The 11658-nt window shown below is 40.8% G+C and overlaps 1 long non-coding RNA gene across 1 annotated transcript; it reads right to left on the bottom strand.

Annotated features, from left to right (window-relative positions):
• Positions 1 to 2251: 2251 nt before the first annotated feature.
• LOC145421328 (uncharacterized) lies at positions 2252 to 9528 on the bottom strand. The gene is made up of 3 exons (XR_013902667.1): positions 9424 to 9528; positions 8672 to 8726; positions 2252 to 2336 (listed from the first exon to the last, which is right to left on the bottom strand). It is a non-coding gene; the product is annotated as an uncharacterized LOC145421328 (long non-coding RNA).
• Between the last annotated feature and the right edge of the window lie 2130 nt (positions 9529 to 11658).

Genomic DNA, 11658 nt, shown 5'->3' with positions numbered 1-11658 from the left:
AAGGGGAGGGTACATGGATGTGTGTGTGTGTGTGCATTGACCCATTATATATATAAATATGTGTGTCACATCATAAACTGTACATGTATGCTGAAGGAATGATACATTTGCACAGTGTGCTTATATAATCGCCATAACTGTGTTTTTTTCTGTTTTTTTCTCTCTCTTGTTTGGCGTCTTTCTTTCCATCTCTGCACAGTAGCTGCAGTGCGTCTGATCTAAAGGTGAGAGGGCTCAGGTTCACGGCTGGCATCCGTTTCGAATCATTATCAAGAGTTTATTTAAGGATGCAAAGGTTTAGGTTACTAAGGGACACTCAGTAACCCAACACTTAGCATGGTTGAAAGGCGGAGACAAACTCCTTAAATGCTGTGAATGTGACAGCAACACGATGCTTGTTATATAGATGAGCGAACGTCTTTCAAGACAAGTGACACGAGACCTGGTTTCTGACCTGCTGGCGTTCAGAAAATTCTTGGCTGTTCAAAGACACTAAATCTGTGGTGATGACAACAACAATTTATACTTTTTACTACTTTAAATATTAAATATTAAATTACTTTTTAATACTTTAAATCAATATAGTCACTTGTTACAACATTTGCAGAGATTTGAACTGCATCTAGTCTTTCTCGGTGGATGGAGTGTGATCATTTTAAAGCGCTAGCATATAATGTGGTGGTCAGTACTTAAGTTTTACATTTAACTTAATCAAAATGTCCTCAAAAACGTTATTTTTAGCCTTTACGTATTTTCTTTATGCCTCAGCTTTAAATCTTTACATGTAAAACTGCCTAGCAAAAAGAACAACAATTATTTAAACATTTAGGAGTTTATCTAGGCCTATGTAGTGCATAGATTAAATATTTAGCAAGCTTTTAAAGAAGTGAACTACTTTAAAAGTGAGCCTTTAAGGGTGAACTCTATGTGACACTAACGTTCCTTTGTCTAAAACTTTTTAAAAATCTACAAATTTCAAAATACTGTTGGTTTTAGCTAGCTAGCTAGGGTCACAAGTTTTAGCTAACACATCAAAAGAAAACATCTTACAACTAAAATGTGAGAAAAAGTCTGACCATAGACCTTTATTTAAATTAAAGCAGTGACAATTAGCCTTTTTTCTCTTTGCTTTTAGTCCTTGGATTCAATAAACGAGGAACAAATAGTGACATTAGCCACAAGCTTAATTTCAAGCGATATGATTTCTTTTTTTAATGAGCATGTATGAATATTTGAAATCATTTCCACCGGTGGTGCAGTGCTCGATGACATTTCACCGCATCATATTTCACTTGGAGACTGCCAAAAGCTGAAATTGTAGTCACCTAAACATTCATGAGCATGAATGTCACTCATTAGCGGTGATGCGTGTGAGGGGTATTAGCGACTCGTATTATCAAGCGGTGTGCCAGCTCTCCATCACATATTGATCTCGCCTGCAGCAGACTGCCTCCAACTGAGCGAGTTAGTGGCCTTGTTTCCATGACCACCACCTCAGTCACCTTTGAGATCAGACTTGCTATTCAATATCTGGGCTACACAAGAGGCGATCCAGAGGTGATTTTACACCTGAGCCAGTTACTCGGTGTTATTTTCATCCTCGCTGAGAGAGACGCAGCGAAAGGAATAAAAGCCTTGTGACGGCAAAGGAGGTGGAAAGAAAAGAACCTGGAAACTAGAGAGTGTGCTTCCCTTCTGTTTGTGCATTCCTGTCTCGCCAGTGTTGAAGGATGTGTGCTTATTCTGTCAGTCAGCAGTCAGTTTGCCTGTTTGTGTCTCTGTGTGCTGGGCTGCAGGAGGAGCAGGGTAAAGAGCCTGGGGGGGAGTTTGCATGTTTGGGAGCATCGAGGGACAAACAGGTGGCATGTAGGGACATCTGCAAAGGTTAATGTGGTGACGGGAGGTTACAGTATTTCGTCATGCTAGATTATAAATTCCAAACCCCACCCCGCTTTTTCCCCCTTTCCCTTTCTTTCCCCTCTCAAAGCCGGCCAATCTATCATGCAAAAAGGTATTTAATGACACTTTGCATAATAAGACAATAAATCCAGAACGATTTCAACCCCTGCTCGAACCCCCCATCCAACCGCCCACCCGCTCTCAATCATTGACTGTAATTTTGTATATCTGTGGAAAGATTTTTTTTGTTGTTTGTTTTTTTTTCTTCTTTCTTTCGTTCTTTTCTATTATAATCATTCAGTCACTCTACTTCTTTTTCTTCTGGAAGCGCCTGAACTGGTTCTGGATGGCAAGCGCTGCCTTCTCTGTCTCCGGTGCCTCCAGGTCAATGTCGATCTCCTCCTCCTGCTCCTGAGGCTTCGCTGCTGATGCCTTCTCTGGAGAGGGTTAGAAATCAGAGGGGAGGAGTTAATAATAAGCAGAAAGACTGGTGAGCAACTACCTGTTTATTACAAAGATTTTCTTAGCCGCGCTTTGATTGTACAGTAAGTGGAGAAATTAAAGGCTATAGAGGAGATAAAGGGAGTGATTTCAGAGAAGTAAAGTGCCTATTATCACACAATGCTCCAAAACCTTCTATCACAGAAGAGAAAAGCGACAACAAAGACTGAAAATGTGCTCTATAAACTGCACTGCACGTTGGCCTGATCTGCAGCGAGTGGATGAACAAACAGCACATCCAGCAGCGAGGCCTAGTGGAGTAGAAAATCTCCTAAAATACAGTGTTTATTAAAAACCTAGGAACATGATGTGAAACCAATGATGTTGCTGTTATTTTTCTGACACAAAGAACAGCTCATTCCCCATTTAAAAAGACCGTAGCATACAAAATGTCCAGTCAACTATTAAATGACTTTGTCGACAGAGGCTGATTGGTACACTATGAGACTGAGCTGTCCTCATCTTTGCAGTGCTTTAGGACTGAATGGTTTTCAGTGAAATTAAATAGTTGTTATTCATGTGAGGGAAAAATTCTCTCGCAGTCAACAAATCCAGGAAATGCCACCTGGAAGTTAATTGCTTGTCAATGAAATGACAGTAATCTGGGGAAATTTAAAACCAGAAGCTGCAGCCAGATAAAAAAAAAGTTTCAAATGTTGAACACCTTTCTCTGTGTTAGTTGTTTGTCTTTTTGGTTTTAATTTAAAGATGAACTTTTTCATCTATCTTATTTTACTGTCCATCCTTTGGGAATGTCTGTTCAGCATGCCCAGGTTGCTTTTCCCTTACATGGATTCATATCCTGTAATACTGGCAAACAGGGGTCACACAAAGCTGGTTAGCAACTTGATAAGTTAACCCAGGGTTTCCTCAGCGCATTAACATGACAGGGATGGCAGCCGTTGACTAATCACAATATGGATACACGCACTGGCAAGAGAGCAACTGATTTTATAGATGAAGCTAAAACTATACTGTGGATAAAATTTTGAAGAGGTTAAATATACAAAACAGGCTAAAAGCAACACAGCTGCTGTATACATGGCAACAGGTTGTATGAGGGAAAAGCTGTGTACAGTTGTTCAGTGTGTGCACTTTAATCATTTTGTTTAGTCAAACTGGAAAAGAGCTACTGTGTTAATACATTTTAGCCTATTTAAGGCCATTAAGCACAGGTGGCCAAAATACCAACTGTAGGTTAACAGACTTATTAATATCACAGCTGTATCATTAAGGCAAAGGAGAATGAATGTTATATATCAAGTAGTTTATTAAATTAATGTTTAAAGACAGTAGGATTTGATGGTTTGGAAAAAAAAAGAAAAAAAAAGCAGAAATACAAAAATCAAATTCAAATGTGGGCTAATTCGATATAAAGTCCAGATAGGTGTCCTGTTTTAGGATCTTGTAATAAAACATATATAACCATATTACTATTGATGCTGCCAGGATCACTATTAAAAACCTCGTTCTGTTCAACTCTCCTACAATCTGTCAACAGAGGTTAGAGAGGTCTTCTAGGAATGGACCTGATTGGTCAGTAGGCGATGATTTCATATGCATCGATCTCTAATTTGGACTGAACAAGTTATCATAGATAATCTACACCAGTAAGAAGAAAACCACCGTTGTTGTAGAGAGAACACAGGGTTACCCTGAAGCTACCTGGATAAGTCCTGCTTTGCAGCACAGACTCTGAAGCGGTGCATCTTTGATGTTACAAGTAAAACTAAAGGCTGAAGGACTACGAAACAGGAATTGAGCTAATCCAGGTAACATCATAGTTAGCTTAGGACTCTTAGTATTACGAAGGCAGCCCACCTCTTACTGTACTTGAGCTTGCGGGTCTTATGTCAGATTTGTATGTAGACAAACACTAATTCGGTTTTTATTTTTATTCTCTGCTTGCTGCCGCAGTGTTAAAACACTAATGTGGCTGCAGCTGAAGGAATTCAAAACTAAAACGATGTTACGCACATCTAAAAATGTATTTGAATAAATAGTAATCCATCAGATTGTGCCATATCTTAATAACAGACTACTGGGAACTCCAGGCCTCAAGGGATAGTGACCTGCAGGTTTTAGATATCCTCCTGGGTCAACACACCTGAATCAAATGATTAGTTCATTAGCACAACTTCAAGACAGGTTGAGGAGGTAATTAAGCCATTTAAATCAGTTGTATTGGATCAAGGACACATCTAAAACCTGCAGGACACCAGACCTTGAGGCCTGGAGTTCCTCCACCCATGACTTACACTGTCAGCATTTTTGCCAGCTTGCCGTTTTGGCTTCAAATGTGCAAAAGTGTATAGCATGGGGTCCCCAATCCCAGTCCACGAGGGCCGGTGTCCCTGCAGGTTTTAGATCTCACCCTGCGTCAATCACATGATTAGTTCATTACCAGGCCTCTGGAGAACTTCAAGACATGTTGAGAAGCTAATTTATCCATTTAAATCAGCTGTGTTGGATCAAGGACACATCTAAAACCTGCAGGGACACCGGCCCTCGTGGACTGGGATTGGGGACCCCTGGCGTATAGCTAGCTAGACTGATAAACCCTGGACTAACTTACTCAAATAGATAACCACATTTGTGTGACCGGTTAGCCCAGTTGTTAATGTTCGGGTGAATAAAGCCAGATAACAGAAAGATATGGGGTATATTGAGCTTGTTTCCTGGTACACAGCCCTGGGAAAGGACTGTCTGACACAAACCTAAGCAGTAGAAGCACTTCAAACACAGTCTACACTTAAACTGATTATAGTAAAGAAAAACAGAATTGTTTATTAAAAGCTGTGAGAGATGAAGTCACGTCACTCTAAACTGCCCCGATCTTAACCAGCCACTCGTGAATTTTACTACTTACTATGTTCAATTTCAATTCAATCCAGCTTTATTTATATAGCACCAAATTACAACAACAGTTGCCTCAAGGCGTTTTATACTGTGACGTAACCACCCTACAATAAAGAAAAGCCCAACAATCCCCTATGACCCCCTGTGAGCAACAATTTGGTGACAGTGGGAAGGAAAAACTCCCTTTTAACAGGAAGAAGCCTGCGGCAGACCAGGTTCAAGGAGGAACAGCCATCTGCTGTGAGTGAGGAGTGAGGAGAGGGAGATGGGATGAAAGACACACTCTGGAACAGAGCCAGAGATGTTGCCAATAGGAAAAGGGCTAAAATGTGCCCATGCTGTCCTTGTGCTGCTAACTTCACACTGAAACTGTCGACACAATCAGCTGCAAAATGTAAATCAGCCAAATCCAGTTTGAATGTAGGCCATGTTTGAAGTGCTTCCACTGCTTCGTGTTCTGTCAGGAAGCCCTTCCTGACCTTTCTCTGAAGCCTTTCTGTTGGTCTCATCGAAGCCACCAGACTCCTGACAACAGCTGTCATTTTACGTCACAGAGCGCGCCACCCACTGGTTTACCGTCGCCCGCTTCGGTTAGTTTTTACGGTGCGACTTTGGGGTGTGAACACATTAGTCGATGCAAGCTAATACACCAACATCGCACAGCTTCAGGACAGCAACCACACTGTTCTGCGAGGTAAAATTAGCGTTTCTCTCAGTGGTGTCTGGTGGCTTCAAGCAGCTCCAGCAACATTTCAGAACGGGCTGTCTGACATCAAGAGAAGCAGTTAAAAGAAAAAGTATTACAACATATCCATCATTTGACCAAAAATAGAGATCATGCCACTTTCATTGTGTACAGAGACATAATGATGCAACAAAAGGAAGAAAAAAAACTGAACTGGGTTAGACTCCACTGTGCAGCGTGACTACAGACTTTATATAAGCTTATACCTTCTCCCGCTGCACCTCTGTGTGTGTCTGATTAAGTATGAATCAGAGCGCTATGAGTAGCCCTGGGGCATCTACATCATCTGTACATTCCCGCCATACTGTATATCTGTGTTAGCTACAAGATACTACAGTCATTACAGCTGGGCAACCTTGCCTCAGGGCTAGAATGGAAAACCCTTATGTGAGATTAAATTTAGGTGCATTCAAAAAGAGAGAATGCAGAGAGATTAGAATGGCAGGGAAATATGAGAGAGTAGCACAGTGAAAAATGAAAAATGGAGACAAGACAGGAGACATGGAAAAATGGAAACTCTAAGTCGCTGGTTTTGATATTATGGAATATTTTATAGGATAGAAGAGAAAGACTCGGGGACATGATGGAAGGAACAGAAGCTGATCACAGGTTTTGTTGGTGCAAACGTGATCGATTGTGCATTTCCCAGTGCTGGAATTAGTTATTGATGAGCAACATTGGACAAAAGTTAAGCTGCAGCCAACTTTTTTTTTCTTGCTTGACGCACTGCTGATCGGGTGGCTGTAGCTCAGGTGGCAGAGCAGGTCAGCCACTAATCAGAAGGTCGGTGGTTCGATCCCAGGCTGCACCCTGGCTGCATGCCAAATATCCTTGGGCAAGATACTAACCCCATGTTTGCCTACTGGTGGTGGTCAGAGGGCCCGGTGGCGCCTGTGTCCGGCAGCCTCGCCTCTGTCAGTGCGCCCCAGGGCAGCTATGGCTACAATGTAGCTTGCTATCACCAGTGTGTGAATGGGTGGATGACTGAATGTAGTGTAAAGCGCTTTGGGGTCCTATGGACTAGAAAAGCGCTATACAAATGCAGGCCATTTACCATCCCTGCCAGAATTCCTTCTTGCCCCCTGGTTGCTTAGCTCATGGAAAATCAGCAGTCTGATCCCTCCATAGAAAAAAATGTCACTTTTCTAATAATATGGAAGAACAAAGAGGAAGAGCAGGATGCTGAACGAAAGAAATAAGCAGGAAAAAAGGCTGTGGAAGAGATATGGTTAGCGACTTTGTCACTATATTTAATAATGCTTCTGATTTGCTCGACAAGTTAATAACTCCAGAGTGATGGCAATTTTAAACTTGCTCATTAACCACAGAAAAGAAGATACCTTTGCTTCTTTCTCTGCAGTCTTTATGAGCTTTCTCTTACTTTAACAGGCAGCGGTGAGCCCAAACGAGCCGTCTGAACCTCTTTCTAAAATTCTCCCGAAAAAGCTATTAAACATCTAATGAATAAAACTGCCACAGTAAGGTCTGAGGAGTTGCCAAATCTGACGGCACTTAGGAGAACAGCAAAAATCTGCTGATGCATATGAATCTGAAGTCACTGCGTTTGACTCTAAGGTCCCGAGAAACCTTGTGTCCAACCAAATCCATATAGCATTATTTTAAGGAACCTCTGTTTTGACCAGAGTATGTCCTTTATCTCACACACTCCAATATATATCATTACTCATATGATGAACAAGCATTAAGCGTCCTTAATGATTCTTAATGATCAGGTCTCATCAGCACCATATTATCCCAGTTCCTTAGGCTTACTTGGGGGTTCTTTAAGAAATGAGAAACAATGGAAGGTGGAGGCCTGCAGATCAGGCTCTTCTCCTGTGGCACCAGCTCCCAGTGTGGATTCAGGAGACCCTCTTTACTTTTAAGATCAGGCTTAAAGTTTTCTTTCATTTATAAGGCTTACAGTTAGAGTTAAACCAAGTGACCTTGAAGTATCTCTTAGTTATGCCACTGGAGGTCAGCGCTGCTGGAAAATATCTCCAGTCTCATCCTTTTTCTTTTCACTCCCCACTGATAATTGACATGCTTGCTTTGCGTCTTCTTTATGGTTTGTGCTTATTTCTGTTCTTCTTCTTTCTCTTATCTTTCTTCTCACACATCCGACTGGTGGCAGCAGATGGCCGCCCCTCCCTGAGTCTGAAATGAGGGTTTCTTCCTGTTAAAGTCACAAGTTCTCGAACTGCCGCAGTGTTTTTTTCTTTCTGTTTTAAACTCTTTACCACATAAAGTGCCCTTGGTTACCTTTTGTTTGGATTTTGCACAGATAAAAGTGAACTGAATATGATGAATGCAATGCATACAATAACATGCAAATGCTGGAGAGCAGGGGCGTAATTTCCAGGGGGGTTAGGGGGGTTATGACCCTCCCCAATAATCAGACCCAATCAATATGACCCCTCCAATAAAATTATGACTTATCTGCATAAATAGGCTGTTGATTTTCTTTACTTGTTTCAGGTATTACCAGCAATATAGCTGCATGTTTAATCATCTGGGAGTTTACCCAGATTTATTTAGATAGAGATCTTGACCCCCCCCCCCTCCCAATGTTCAGCACAAAGTTACGCTGATGCTGAAGAGCAAAAAAATACATCCTGAATTTTATATAAAGGAAAACATTTTAAACCAAACAAAACTAAGGCCTACCTTTGTTGTCAGCTGCAGTTGTCTGACTGCTGTTAGCAGAGTTGGTGGATGCCAGCTGTAGAGGAAAGAGAGCACTTTAAGCATTTTGTACTATAACTGCATGCATTACATGTGTATTTTAAAGAAGTAAAACACAAGCTAAACCACGGGACAGTCGAGCAACTGATTTTAGGTTCGATTTTAAGTGTTTTGAGTAATAAAGGAATCTTCGGTCGGTATTTTATTCAAATAAAAATAAAATTTTGCCAAACTGCACAGTGTGATAATCGTATATTTGTTGCTCAAGAGCAGTTCCTGGCAGACTGAGATGAGAAGCAGAAGATGGCACGAAGTCTTCTCTGCGCTCTTTAAATGACTAAAGGCTTCAAAATGACACATTCACTGTGCAGAGAGAGCAGAAAAGACGAAGCTGAATGAGCGCGTGCATGTGCGGGGCTCTTCAGCAGCTTGTCACATGGCACGTTCGCCTCGTTTGGGCGCTCAGCAAAAGCAGCGCGAGGCAGATGCATCTCATTCTGTTTTGTTTCGCTAAAATCCAGTTTGTTTTGGAGCCGTCTGCCTCGCTTCCCTCTCCTTCTTGTTTCCACTATTTGGGTATTTTTGCTTCTTTGCTGAGCTGTGGTGCTGTATGGTTTTTGTTTTTCTTATCAAGCACATAACCCCAGTTATTTAACTGTCACACTTTTTTCTTTCTTCTACACTTCCCTTTTTCCCCTTGTTAAGACATTAGTCGTCACACGTCTCTGACATACTTCTCTTTCTGGTCTTTCTTCTTGCATCTCGCCTTTTTTTTCAGTCACTTGCATGTCCTTAAAGCCATCAGGAAATAGCGAGTCGGGGAAAGTGACAGAGGAGGAGATGGCCAGAGAGAAAGGGGGGAGAGATTTAGACAGATTTTGAGATTATGCAATGCTGTTTCTGACAGAGAACAAAAAAAAAATTAAGTCCATGCCTGTGCCTGAGTTTGAGTGCGTATGTGTCTGTTGCTGCTTAACTCTGTCCTTATTGCACTTTATGATCCATGTAACAAATGGCCCGTGCATAACCCAATATTCAGCAGAGCGTGAATGAGTTGGTGAAGCGGGGCATGTCACTCCGGCCCCGCCAATAACTCAGTCTCCTGCCATGTCTTCAAGCACGCATGAGTGTATGCGTGTGCTGTGTGTTGATTTGTGTGGGAGTTCTTCTGTGACCGTACAGTGTGCAGGCATGACGCGTAAAAAGCCGTCAACAGCCAACCCAGGGTCAACGCCAGACTCTGAGGAAAGCTGTGCAAAATGTCCAGACACTGCGGGTGTATACAGTATGTGCCTGGTGACTTTGGGGAGAGAGAAGCAAAGGAATGAGAGATATAGAGGAGTTAAGAAAAGGAAAAAAGAGCGAGAGGGTAAGGCAAAAGAAGAGCGACAAAGCATTGGAGGGAAGAAATTCAAATGACAGGCAAGGAGGCAGCAGTAGAGACGGGGATGTTACAGACCAAAAAAACAAATGCATGAAAAGAGTGAATGTGTCTGGGAATATAATCACTTTTATACCAAAGGTTTTTCAATTTTCAAGGTATAAAAGCTGAAATCCCATAGCAAATGGAGTAGTATGTCTTAATTACAGCACTTGGCAAATTTATTAGACCGCCACCCAATGTAAGATTTATGCCAAAATTGCCCTAAGTTCACATTATTGGTAAATTATCAAAATAATTTTTATGTTTCTGTAATGGTTAATCCAGCAGTATACAATAGCTCTCAATAAAAATTATATTTTTATTGCTAAAAGATATTTATTGTTGTTATCAATGCATTTCAAAATTCACTGTTTTACAAAAAAGCCTGAAAAAATAGTAAAGCACTTTTTTTTATTACAGTTATTTATGTCCATTTCTGACCAGAAAAAAAAAATGTTTTCATGCTTGAATGTTACACTTGATTAATTTCTCACTTCTCAAAGAAGTTCAGTGTGCCGACTTAAATCTGAGCGTTAAACGTCAATTCAATTCAATTTATTAAAAAGAAATCTGGATACATTTTTAATATATTAGCATTCTTTATATTTGTATTACATGTGTCTAATACATGTATTAAACACTGTATAACCACAGTGACTTCACTGTAACAGTATTACTTCCTCCAGCAGGAATTAGGCAAGGTAGTGCAAGCAACTGTTATAACACAGTTATTAAATTCGAGTGAACCCAGTTCACAACAGTGTGTAATAGATAGAACTGAAGTGTTCTGTGCAGAGTAGTACTCAAGTAAAGAACAATGTCATCAGAATATCTCAACACGGCCATTTTATTTTTCAGCTGTTAATCATTAATCAGGTCTCTCTTTCTTTACAGACATTTATGAAACAATAGGTAGTTCTAAAGAGGTCACTGAAATTGAGTGTGTTACTATAATTGTGGCTGTCGCAACTATGTCACTAGAATTGATACTTAGAGTACCATTCTATATCAAAATGTTGAAAACACAACAGTAGCTTTATTTGGGTTTTGTAGGTACTTTAGGAAGTGTATGTACCAAGGCATCAATTTCTCCAAACCTGAAGGGGGCAGCATACAGCTACAAGCATTCTAATCTAGAAGAAGAAGGAATCCAATAAGCACAGGAAAAACTACAAATCGCACATGAAAAATTACACATGCAACTAGTACAGCTATTGCGATAGCTCTGCTCCAACTCATTGATCAGAAAAGGAGTCGACTAGAGAATATAATACAGTGGTTCTTTGTTTATCGTGGGTGATATGTTCCAAAAATGACCCGCGATAGGTGAAATCCGCGAAGAAGCCAACTTTATTTTTTACAATTATTATAGATAAAACCCCTCAGTGCACAGTTTATACACTTTTCTCAGACAGGTGTGAACATTTTCACACTCTTCTCTCTTGTTTAAACACTGTCAAAGTTCAAACCTTCGTAGAAAAATACGTCCAGTATAATGGAATGAAACCGAAGGCACCCGTGGTTGCCTTAGACGGTGCAAAACGTT

Source organism: Astatotilapia calliptera, chromosome 3 (genome assembly GCF_964374335.1).
Source record: "Astatotilapia calliptera chromosome 3, fAstCal68.1, whole genome shotgun sequence".
Taxonomy (NCBI): Eukaryota; Metazoa; Chordata; class Actinopteri; order Cichliformes; family Cichlidae; genus Astatotilapia; species Astatotilapia calliptera.
Note: the sequence above shows the minus strand (reverse complement) of the source record. Positions and strands in the feature narration are given on the sequence as shown.